Source organism: Geotrypetes seraphini, chromosome 12, assembly GCF_902459505.1.
Source record: "Geotrypetes seraphini chromosome 12, aGeoSer1.1, whole genome shotgun sequence".
NCBI lineage: Eukaryota > Metazoa > Chordata > Amphibia > Gymnophiona > Dermophiidae > Geotrypetes > Geotrypetes seraphini.
The window spans coordinates 42897502-42910707 of NC_047095.1; the positions used below are offsets into that span (position 1 = coordinate 42897502).

General features: G+C 42.8%; 1 protein-coding gene across 6 annotated transcripts in view; it reads right to left on the reverse strand.

Moving 5' to 3' along the window:
* Positions 1-13206, reverse strand: part of SRSF11 (serine and arginine rich splicing factor 11) — a 204450-nt gene that overhangs the window by 93902 nt on the left and 97342 nt on the right. The window lies entirely within an intron of this gene.

Consider the following 13206-nt stretch of genomic DNA (forward strand, 5'->3'; position numbering starts at 1 on the left):
TCTTAAGGAATTCTTAGACATCAATGCTACTCCTGACATGTGTCTGACTTTATGGGAGTCAAAAAGGTAATAATGAGGAGTAATATATCTTTGCAGACCCATCTCCGCAAAACTAGTGTTGTGAGGGAGTATAAGCTTTAGAGGTTGATAGCTGATTTGGATAAATAATTTATGAAAGGAGGAATGGACCACACCATTTTTAATGACCTCCATAGTGTGAGATTACAACTAAAATATCTAGAGCTGGCAGACATCTGCATATAATGACACCAAACTCCACCAATAAATCTAGTTCACTGCTAGCATGGCAATTTAAAAAAGCATCAGGTGCACAAAAATGGTATCTGCTTAATTCAAATGAAAACATTCAAGGAGAATTTGTTGACTTTTATACATCCTTCAGTGTATAAGAAAAAACAGTCTCCACCGAGCAGATCACTCAGTATTTGGCAGGGATCCCTCATCCATCTCTAACTCAGGAAGAAGCTCAATAGAAAAGCACTTATTTATTTACCGCTTACAATTCTAAGCAGTTTACATTCAACATACAAAGTACTGTATTTTAAAAAATACATCTTATATCTAATAAAAACTTCTGCTGCCCACATGGCTGACCATATTCCTACTTATTCACAAAATCTCTTAGATACGAGAAACACTATCCCCCTCTTCTACAAAGCCGCGATAGCGACTGCCGTATGGCAACAGCCCCGAAGACCTTTAAATCTCTATGGGTTTCGGGGCCATTACCGCACGGCTTTGTAGAAGAGGGGGGAATATCTTCTGCTTTATAAGAAATACCACAAATCCCATTCAACCATCAATTTGCTCTCAATAAAAAGCTGTGTCTTTAAAAGCCTCTTAAAGTATCTCTAGGACTACAAACACAACTAACCTGTTCCAAAGTTTCACACCAGCAACTGACAACAGAGAATGTCTAACTCTTGCATGCACTATATTCCTCTCCTTCGCAGTAGATGGCATTTTCTGATCTTAACACCCTTCTTGGGTGATACAACATTTCTTGGAGACACACAGGTGCTTTATCATATAGTGCTCGCTGGATAATCTATAGTACTTTTTGTACTCCACCCTTTGTTGTATAGGAAGCCAATGCAGCTGCTTCAAAACCGGCACAATAAGGGTCATTCATGATATATCCATATTCTAGCAGCTGAATTCAACACGTGTAATGCTTTGCTCTTAGATGTCACACACCCCCAATACATAAAAACAATACCTGTACCTTCTAGCCAAAAACTTCAGTCTGAGCAATAAAGACTAATGTTAAAATTGCTAAATACTACTGTAACAATCATTTTGCTGCAGCAGCTCTGAATAGAATGGATGGAACCAAGCTAATGCTCTCACAAGATGTTAGATAGAACTCTGTAGTAGATTAGCTCCCCAGGCCTATCACAGAGGAAACTACATTATGGGCTATAAAAAATAAAGCCCTAGACAAATCCCATGGCCTAGATGGCTACACTAACAGGCTCTATAAATGTTTCCAGAATCATCTGAAACCCTTTTTTTTACATTATTATAAATCTTTATTAATTTTCAATTTGAGAACAGTGCATTAAATATATACATACAATTAACGTCATAGACAGCACTTACAATCGATCAATGAATACAATAGAATATATTACCCCCCCCACACACACACACACACCTTCCCTGGATGTGCAAATCAAATAGAAAATACAGGTAAAGGCATAATCCAACTAATCAGAGTTAACAAAATTTTTTCATATTTATAACAAACATAAAGGGATCCTTTTATCAAGCCGCAATAGTGGGGTTAGCGTGCGCAACTTTTAATAACGCGCTAACCCCTGCGCTGGCCAAGAAACTACCGCCTGCTCAAGGCAGGCGATAGCAGCTAGTGCTGTCGGCGGTTTAACGCATGCTATTACACGAGTTAAACTGCTAGCACGGCTTGATAAAAGGAGCTCAAAATTTCTCACCAAAAGGAAAAATTAAGTCTGTCCCAATTTTTCCAGTTCTTGGTAATCATTTGCATGGCTATCCCAGTCATAATGATTAAGAGTCTGCTTTTATACCTTTCTAACGGAGGTTTAGTTGATAACAATGTCCCACAGATTACCACCTCATAGGACAACGAAATCGAAGATTCCAGAATAAAATTAATTTGTCCCCATATTGATTTCCAAAAATTGAGTATCAAGGGACAATAGAACAACAGATGATCCAGTGTCCCTATTTCAAGATGACAGTGCCAGCATCTATTAGACTTTGAACTGTCCAACTTTTGTAAACGAACTGGGGTCTAAAAAAACTCTTATGTAACAAAAAGAACCAGGTTTGTCTCATAGATGCTGACGCTGTAGATCTCATCCTCCAAGTCCAAATCCGTGGCCATTGAGTAGCAGAAATCTGCTGCTTTATCTCAATGCTCTAAAAGTCTTTTAAGCTTGTTTTTGGTTTTTTATTTAAATATTTAGATATTAATTTGTACCACTTGGCGGCCTGGTGCCCTTGGAAATCTGTCTGGAAACATAGGCCCGGCAAGCTATACTGATTTTTTTTAATTTTGCCAATCAGGGAACCCTTTCTGAATGGCCTGTTTCAACTGCAACCATTTAAAAGTTTGAGACTTTGAGATGTCAAATGATTTTTGCAGTTGTAATAAATTTAGCATTTTCCCATTTGAGATCCTTCATCCTTCATCTAAAAACCGTAGGGGTTTTGTCAGCAGAAAACCTGAAGTCATAATGCCACTGTACAGATCCATGGTGAGACCTCATCTCGAGTATTGTGTTCAATTCTGGAGACCACACTACCGAAAAGATGTGTTGAGAATTGAGTCGGTTCAGCGAATGGCTACCAGGATGGTTTTGGGGCTCAGGGAACTCACGTATGAAGAAAGGTTAAAAAAACTGCAGATGTACTCACTGGAGGAGCGAAGAGAGAGAGGGGACATGATTGAGACCTTTAAGTATATTACTGGGCGTATAGAGGTGAAAGATGATATCTTCAGTCTTACAGGGCCCTCGGTAACCAGAGGACACTCGCTGAAAATCAGGGGAGGGAAATTTCAGGGTGATGCTAGGAAGTACTTCTTCACTGAAAGGGTGGTAGATCATTGGAACGAGCTGCCTCAGCGGGTGATTGAGGCCAGCAGCGTGTTAGATTTCAAGAGAAAATGGGATATTCATGTGGGATCTCTAGGAGAGTAAGAATCAGGGAGTGGGTCATTGGTATGGGCAGACTCGATGGGCTATGGCCCTTTTCTGCCGTCAATTTCTATGTTTCTATATCTGCCTGCAGCCAATGTTTCTAGAGGATCTTAGACTCGATAATTTGAATCTTGGAATTCAACCATAAGAATTGACATGTGGATTGTTGTATTGGAATAGATGTTAATTTACTAATGAATTTTAAAGTGTTCCAGGTGGAAAAAAGAATACTATTGTCCTTATATATTCTGGGCAGCTTGATACTCAAAATGTGGCACAAACGTAATGGGGACATAAGATGACTCTCTAAGATCAGCCATTCTGGCAGATTCTTCATGAGTTCAGGAAGGATCCAATACATACCCTGACGCAAAATGAAAGCTTGATGATATCTATAAAAATTAGGAAAATTTACCCCTCCCTCTTATGATTTTTGTAAAGATACTAAAGCTATTCTAGCAGTTTTACCCAGCCAAATAAATTTTGTAAGGATCCCACTCAATTTTTTATAAAAGGACTCTTGAAAATAAACCGGCAACATACTCATTTGGTAACAAACTACAAGCAATACCGAGTTCCAATCGTAGCCTGAGCAATTCCCCATAAACAAAGCATTTGGTGGAGGTTGGTGACCCTGTTTTTGTGTTTGGACCTAGCTGAGCACCGGAGGATAATAATAATAATAACAGCTTATATACCGCAATACCGTGAAGTTCTATGCGGTTTACAAAAGATTAAGCAAAGATACAAATTGACTGACTTCAAGAGGGGAAGAGGAAAGAGAAGTAATTAGACAGGAAATTCATTGTTGAGGAGAAAAGTGATCAAAAGGACAGTAGGTCGCTATTGAGAGGAAAGAGATAAGTGGATCAGTTGTCAAGATGTTTTAGGAACAGGTGTGTTTTTAGATGTTTCCTAAATTCCTCATAAGTAGAGGGCGAAAGTAATTGTTCTAGGTCTTTACCCCATGATGCTGCTTGGTGTGAGAGAAGGAATTCATGGTGTTTTTTCAGTTTGCAACCTCTCACTGGGGGGGAAACGAAGTTGGAATGTGAACTTCTCTTGTGTCTGTTGGTTGAGAAGGAGAAAAGGTCAGTAATGTATTTGGGGGCAAGTCCGTGTAATGCTTTAAAGCAGAAACAGGCAAATTTGAACTTTACGCGTGCTTCCAAAAAAACAACAACTGCTCAGCGAAGGGATGGCTTCATAAGCTGGCGACAAACACTTGGGCCGAGTGCCACGTGATGCGGGGCTTATGGAGGAGGATCAGAGATGGCCATCACTACCTGTGGTGCCCTTAGGAAACATGGACTGAGTGCCTGCCTAACGACCATATTCTCACTAAATCTGCACAGATATATTTATTGTATCAAGTAAAACCGATGTTATCTTCTGACTTTCGTACAGTTGTTCAGGCAGTGGTCTTGTCGAGGCTTGACTATTGTAATGCCATGTACCTTGGAATACCCAGGCATTGCATTGCAAGTGATGCAAAACGCAGCAGCTAGATTAATAACGGGAACTTCTAAATACATTCATATTACACCATACCTTCAACAATTACACTGGCTGCTAGTTGCATTCAGAGACAAGTACAAAGTAGTGATGATATGTCATCAATTCCTGTACGATTTGATCCCTGAACTCTTCAAGAGTAAGATGGCTAATTACCAACCGAAAAGATCATTGCGCTCTGAAAATTCAGCGCTGTTACAGGCGAATGTCTACCCAAAACATGTAGAAATCAGCGCAATGACCTTTTGCTGTGTAGGGTTAAAATTGTGGAACTCACTTGTGGGACAGATATGGAAATGTGGTAAGAGTTGCATTTAAGAAACTACTCAAGACACAACTGTTTGTAATTGCCTTTTTTTAGGCATTGATTTTTCCTGAATGCTGATTTTCTGTGGATCTGATTATGTGTGTTTATTTGTTTTTATATTGTCTTAAAACTTATGTATGTAAGATTTTTTAAACTGTTTAGGCTATAGACAGTATAGAAATTTTTAAAATAAAAATAAATAAAGCTGATATCGTAACGGTGGGAACGCAGGTGCGAGAGGCAAACCAGGATTTAAAGTCCAACTTGGCGGAGCTAGGGGCCCAAATTGACACAGTGGAGACACACTTGGAGTCCTGTGAGGAAACAGCTGTGGGACTTTGAGGATGCCAGATCCGAACTGCATGGGCTTTTGGATAAAGTGGAGGGCCTGGAAAACCACACTCGCCAGGGGGTCTGCGAATACAGGGGGTGTCTGACATCGGGGCCTACTGAGATGCCAGAGGCATAGTCATAAGACTGTTTAGATGGCTACTTCAGGAAGATCAACTTGACCCTGGCGTACAACGAGCACACCATGCTTTGGGGCCCCGCAATGCTGAGCACTCCTGAGATTTGGTTGTGTACCTCCAGAGCTTCCATCCTTAAAGAGCACTTATTGCGCAGAGCCCAGGAACTGGGCACCACAACATGGAATGGTCACTAGCTCAACTTGTTCCAGGACTTGGTGGCTTCCACTTTACAGAAGCACCAGGCTTTTAAACCTGTGACCCAAGCACTGTCCCGGGCATCTGTGTTATCGGTGGACTTTTCCTTTTGGCTTGCTTATCACATTTAATGGAGTATATACCAGGATGTCGACGATGCGAGAATCCAAGGAACTCCTACAAAAGGAGGGTATTGATGTTCAGGCAGAGGGCGTAGAGGATAATACCACCTGTACCGTCCAAGAGCAACTGGCACGCTACCATTGGCAACGGGTGGACTGGGGAGCCCGCTCATCAGGGAGGCCCTCATCTTTGGGAGCAGCAGCAGGGCCTATGTGACTTGGGAACCTGATTCCCGGTGTACAGATGTCTCTTATAGGTTCCTCCTGTTTTCAACTGGACTTGGTTGGACTTCTTTGGCCTTCACCTGACTATTGATTTGATCTGGGGATGATGTGTGAGTGATAGTGAGATGGTATGAATGGGGGGATGTTTGGACTAATAAAGGTGTAGGGTCCTGGCTAAACTGGCTGGATGGAGAGGTGTTAGCTGCTGAAATGGGTAGGGGTGTATGAGTAGTAGTGGGCTAAGTCTTGTGGGTGAGGGGGATGGAGTGGTTGGTTGTATGACTGTGTTGGTTAAGAGGGCGGGCATGGAGATTTGGCAGTAGGAGATTTGAGTATTTTGCATAATGGGGGGCATGTGCTTATCTGGGGTGATGTGGGGTTTTTGTTCCATAATACAGGGAATATCACATATAGGCTGTGTTTGAGGGTCTGGAAGACGTTTACTTCTTTTCTTGAGAGTGGGAAGTAGATCTTACTCCCACGGTTTGGGTTTGGGAGGGGGCGGCAGGGGGTTGGAAATGGGATGCTGAGAGAGAGTTTAAGTGCTTTATTTGTTTGGGGTGGCAATGGCTGGAGGGGAGTTTAACATTCTTTCTTATAATGCCCAAGGGCTCAATTCCCCTAGAAAGACGTCTGCCTTCTTCTGAGAGTTAGTACACCTGCAAGCTTCTATTTGTTTGGTGCAAGAGACATATTTGTTGTGGGCTCATGAGCATTTGGTGAGGGATACCAGGTTCCCAGGTACCTACTAGACCTCTAGGGTTGGCACCTCTAAGAAGTGTGGAGTGGGGATTCTTTTTGCCCGGGGCTTGAGGGTTGAGGTGCGCAAGGTGGTGCAGGATGTTCAGGGGAGATATCTTCCTTTAGAGGTCCACCTCAATAATATCCTGGTTAAAGTATATGCCCCCAACAAGGGTCAGGGAGAATTTTATCACGACACTTACACTTCTCCCTGTAATTAGGCAACACTGGGAAGGGGCCTTGATCATAGGAGAGGACTTTAATCTCACGATGACCCATTCCTTGGATTACTCTGGGAGGGCTGGGAACTATGGGTCCAAGGATAGGAAACAGTTGCGGGTTTTTCTATGAGCGCTGCAGGTAGAGGATTGCTGGAGATGGTTACATTCCAGGGAGCGTGATTATACCCATTTTTCTAGTGTACACGGATCATACTCTCACATTGGTTATATATTTGTGGATCATAGTTTGTTGCAGCAGGCGATGGAGGCTTTGCCTCTTGGATTCGCAGGTCTGCCAAGGATGGCAATTTTGGAGACTTAATGATAGTTTGCTGGACAACCTGGAGATCAGGCAGCAGGTTGAACAGTGGTTACGAGACTATTTAGAGCTGAATGAGGGGTGCGGTGCCTTGCAGGAGGCTATTTGGGAAGGTCTAAAGGTGACTTTGAGGGGGCACCTTCTTGCACTGGCTGCTTCACAGAAGCATCGATGGTGGGAGGCGGTAACCAGACTGCTTAAGCTGATGGGTAGTTTGGAGGGTATTCACAAAAGGAGACTTGGGATATAGGGGTGTTGGGACAGATGTGGTCTGCACGGAAAGAGTTGGAGGGCTATGAAATGGAGAAGGAGGGTAAAGGACCCTTTGCTGTGTGCTTCGTATCGGCCAATTTCACTTTTCAGTGTTGATATTAAAATCTTCACAAAAATTTGCTTAATACACCTGGATCAATCTGGCTTTATTGCGGGATGGTAGGTAGGTGATATCAGGAGGGTGATTAATTTAAGAACCTAAGAACTGCCGCTGCTGGCTAAGACCAGTGGTCCATCATGCCCAGCAGTCCCGCTCACGCGGCGGCCCTTATGGTCAAAGACCAGTGCCCTAACTGAGACTAAGCCTTACCTGCGTACGTTCTAGTTCAGAAGGAACTTGTCTAACTTTGTCTTGAATCCCTGGAGGGTGTTTTCCCCTATAACAGCTTCCGGAAGAGTGTTTCCAGTTTTTCTACACTCTCTGGGTGAAGAACTACTTCCTTACGTTTGTACAGGAATCTATCCCCTTTTAACTTTAAGAATGCCCTCTCGTTCTCTCTACCTTGGAGAGGGTGAACAACCTATCTTTATCTACTAAAGTCTATTCCCTTCATTATCTTGAATGTTTCGATCATGCCCCCTCTCAGTCTCCTCTTTTCAAGGGAGAAGAGGCCCAGTTTCTCTAATCTCTCACTATACGGCAACTCCTCCAGCCCCTTAACCATTTTAGTAGCTCTTCTCTGGACCCTTTCAAGTAGTACTTTGTCCTTCTTTATGTACGGTGACCAGTGCTGGACGCAGTATTCCAGGTGAGGGCATACCATGGTCCGGTACAGCAGAATGATAACCTGCCCGTCGGTGCCCAACAGTCCCGGCAGGATACGGTTTTTTTCCGTTGGTTGATGCCAAAAAAGCTTTAGATCGGGTATCATGGCTATTTTTGTTTGAAGTCTTAGAGTATATTAGACTGGGCCCATGGATGAAGGTGTGGATTTAAACGCTCTATACAAACCCCCTGGGGTGTGTTAAGGTGAAAAGGAGCTGTTCAGAGTCGTTTGCCCCCTCTCTCCTATTTTATTTGCTCTGGCGATTGAGCCTCTGGCCAGCATGTTTGGGCAAATGCAGACGTTCAGGAGATACAGACCTCTATTGGAGTCTTTAAGTTGAACTTGTTTGCGGATGATCTTTTGTTCACGGTCCAGGATCCGGCGGTTTCCTTGACAGCTGCTTTGACAGAGCTTCATAATTATGGGGCAGTCTCTGGCTTCAAAGTGAATATGAGTAAGAGTGAGTTGTTGTAGTGAATATGAGTAAGAGTATTGTTGTTGAATGTCAATGTCTCAGCTGCAATGGTGGAGGATCTGCGAGCATGGTTCCCTTTTTGCTGGGTAAAATCTTCTATTTAGGTTATTTTTAGGTCCGCTGGGGACTAATCCTTATGATCTTAATTATACTCCTCTATTTCATCGGATATGTAAAGCTTTGGATAGTTGGGAGGGGATGTATTTTTTGTGGCATATGGAGGTGATGAAAATGATGGTTCTCCCTTAATTGTTTGTCTGCCAGACTGTGCCCATTTGGGTGCCCTGATCGGTTTTGGAGGGTCTGCAGCATAGGATTTCCACATTCCTATGGGGTTATAGGCATCCCAGGATTGGTAATTTTGTGTCTTTGAAAGGGGGGAGGGTGGCCTGGCAGTACCCGATATAGTGAAATATTATCAGGCTGCTCAGTTGCAAGTTATTATTGAATGGCAGGCCCAAGATTGTAAACAGTGAGTAGCACTTGGAAAAGAGGATGTTGGGCAACTGCCTCTTTTGCATTTACCATGGTTGCTGGGAGGCTTTATAAAAGTGGGATCTCTCACCTTGGTTAGGACAACTCTGAGGGTTTGGAGGGCGGCACAGGGATTGCTTTTAGATGGCAGCCAGTACTCTTGATTTATGCCATTACGGTATAACAATGAATTTGTCCTGGGTAGGGGAGGAAGGGGTATTTGCTGCTGTGGAACTATGCTGGAAAACGATTAGGACTTTTCCTGAGCTTCAGGCTCACTATCAGTTACTCCCTCTGGACTTATTTCCCTATCTTCAGGTGAAGCATTATATTCAATCTTCGGGTCTAGCCCGGGACTTGGGTGGGGGGAAAACATAGTCTGAACAATTAGTGGGTCCTATGTTGCAGAAAGGATCTCTCTAGGCCTTGTATAAATGCTTTAGTGCACAACATGGGGCTCCATTGCCTTATATGAAGGCTTGGGAGGCAGACTTTGACCATACCCTTTACGGGACTGGGAAGAAATTTGGTCCCAGACATCCTCTTTGGGTTTGGCCACCCCTATAGTGGAAAATGGTAATAAGGCCCTTTTTCGCTGATATTTCACACCAGTCTTGCTCTCGCGCATCAGACAGGAAGGGACTTTTGTTGGAGGGACTGTGGGCTGGTAGGCACATATTTACATATGTGGTGGAAGTGTCCTCAGGTGCAGGGATTTTGGGTCCCCACTTTTCAGATGCTGTCCAAGATCTTGGGGAGAGAGGTTCGGACTTCCTGGGAGGTCATACTTCATTATAGGTACGGTTTAGATTTGGAAGAGGGGGAATTGAGCTTTTGTAAGTTGTTAACACCCATGCGGCTAGTGGTGGCTTCCCAGTGGAAGCAACAGACACAACCGGTTTGGTGTGGGATAGAAGTTAAGCTATACCATTGGTACACTATGTATAGGCTCACTGCTGTTAAAACATATAACATTGCCTAAATTTAATCATGTCTAGAGACGCTTTGAACGTTGGGCATATCATTAATGGGCTAGTCTCCTTCAGATTGTTACCTTGGCCATGGATTGTACTACCTGGCTACCTGTCGTTGGCTTTGTGGTGGGCGCACCGAAATCACTGTGCATCTCTCGTGGTATCTGAATTGTTAACATTTGAAGTGTTTTGTTGATATCTGAAGTATGTTTTGTTACGATTTCTGCTCAATAAAAATTTTGCAAATTAAAAAAAAAAAAAAAAAAAGCTAAAACCTCAGCACCCCGAGGTTGTGGGTTCAAACCCACACTGCTCCTTGTGACCCTGAGCAAGTCACCTAATCCTCCCATTGCCTCAGGTACATTAGACAGATTTGTGAGCCTGCTGGGACAGACAAGGAAAAATGCTCAAGTACCTGAATAAATTCATGTAATCCTTTCTGAGCTTCCCTGGGAAAACGGTATAGAAAATTGAATAAATAAATAAATACATGCCTTAAAAATTATATGCCATCTAAACTATAACACCTATTTTTGGCTTTATCAGCTGTGATACCTAAGTGTTTTTTTCTAACATTTGAATAGAACATTCAATTATATTTGAAAGAGACTTCCTCCCCCCCAAAAGGGTGAAAAGAGCCATGTTATACTGGTTGTTGAAGTTTGGAGGTATAGGCATGCCTTGCTTCCAGAATTATTATTTGGTTGTACAACTCTAGATATCTGCTTGGCTGCATTCTTTGAATAAACTATGGCTACAGCTTGAAACAACCATGTGGATAATGTTGGAAGACTTTACCAGACTAGCACAAAACCAGTTTCTTTTTAGATTTTTAATTCATCAAGTCACTAAAACTCAAACACGAGTCGATGGCATCTAACACAGCTGGAACTCACCCTCTGTAGGCTATTCCTTGGTTACCCAAATCAACTCTTACAAAATGTACGAAACAAATGAATATCTATATGCAAGTGCTCCTGCATACTTGGATACAATGTCCTCTATTTTTTATGACCTTGGATTCAAAATTGGCACTTTGGATGTGGTGATTAAAAGATGGAAATCAGTATCCTTGTGCCTCATTGAACAAGTCTGTGATGATGGCTCTGTGCTCTCATGAGGAATCATCAGACTATACCCAGCTCAAATGCAGCAAAATATGCTTGCTCTACAACAGGGGTGTTCAACCTGCGGCCCCATGAAGTATTTTGTGCGGCCCTGGTCGAGGGCGATGCAGTGTTTTCCTCTGCTGCCACCGGGTGTTTACCATCTTGCCGGCTCCCTCCTCTGTCTTGTTGCAGCGTTTGCGCAGCCCCAGAAACATTTTTTTTCGGTCAATACGGCCCGGGGAAGCCAAAAAGTTGGACACCCCTGCTCTACAATATATACCTAGGTGGGAAGCAGTCTTATGAGCTCCCCCAATAGAAAAAGTATTCCAATATCTTCTTAAGGTTTCACTATCGAGCAGACTGATTGAAAATAGATATAAATTGCTATATAGATAGTATTACACCCCTCAATATTTCCATCAAATATATAAGACTGGCTCTACCCTATGTTGACGACAGTGTGAAGGCCAAGGAGAACATAATGTATGTGCAGCCATACTGGGACAGACCAAAGGTCCATTAAGTCCTGTATCCTGTTTCCGACAGTGGCCAACCCAGGTCACAAATACTTGGCAAGATTCCAAGAGAGTAAATCAGATTTTATCCTGCTTATCCTAGCAGTATATTTTTCCAAGTCTATCTTAGTAATAGCTTATGGACTTTTCTTTTAGGAAACTATCCAAACCATTTTTTAACCCTAAGTTAACTGCTTTTATCACATTCTCTGGCAACAAATTCCAGAGTTGAGTGAAGGAATAATTTCTGTGGTTTAAAAATTTACTACTTAGTAGCTTCAATGTGTGCCCCCCTATAGTCCATAGAATTTTTGGAGAAAGAGTAAACAAGCATTTGTGATCTACCCATTTCACCCAATATATTATAGACCCTTTTATCATATCTCCAAGATGATGAGGCCCTAGCTGCTTTAGAGAAGTGTTCCCCATCCCCTTTATCATTCCTCACTTTGGAAGATTCACACTAATGCCCAGGGTCAAAATAAATTGCTTTTCCACCCTTTGGAAACTCCGTTCCATCATACATTTACTGTTGATTTTTCCCACCTTCAGTTTGCTGATCCAATCCCTAACCTAAACTCCCTGGATTACTGCAACATCATATATCTGAGCTCCTACAAGAAAACCATTAAACGACTAAGACTCATCCAGAACACCGCCGTCCGCCTGATCTATGGGCTCAAAAAGTCAGACCATATCAGCCCTTTCTATAGAAAACTTCATTGGCTACCGTTCGAAGCAAGGATCATCTTCAAAATTCGCCCTGCCTCTGCTTCAAAACCCTAACTGGCTCAGCCCCGATATATCTGTCACGCCACTTCGCCTTCCAGGCTCTAACCGTACACGCAATGGCCCACCTGTTTGCCTATCCCTCCCCAAAAGGATGCATCTACAAAAGATTCTTCGACAAAACCCTCTCTTTCCAAGCTGGCAAATGAATGACTGCTTGTCCACCCTCATTCTCTCTGCCCCAACTTATCAATTCCTTCAGGAAATCTCTCAAATCATACCTCTATTGATAAATTTCCTCTAACCCCCGCACCTCCCTACCAAACTAATAATCCCAACCTCGCCTCCCTCCCTACCCTTCCTCCCCTTTCTTCCCCGGTTGTTTTCCTTTCCCCTTTCTGCACCCCCCCTTGCAACAGTTATTGGATCATTTTGTAATTGTCACTGGTTTATACCATACACTTGTTACCTAATTCTCTGTACCTTAATTGCATAAATTGCTCTGAACTGTTTTCTGATATTCTGTAACTTCGCTGTAAATGTACAGTCTCTTAACCTGTAAACCGCTC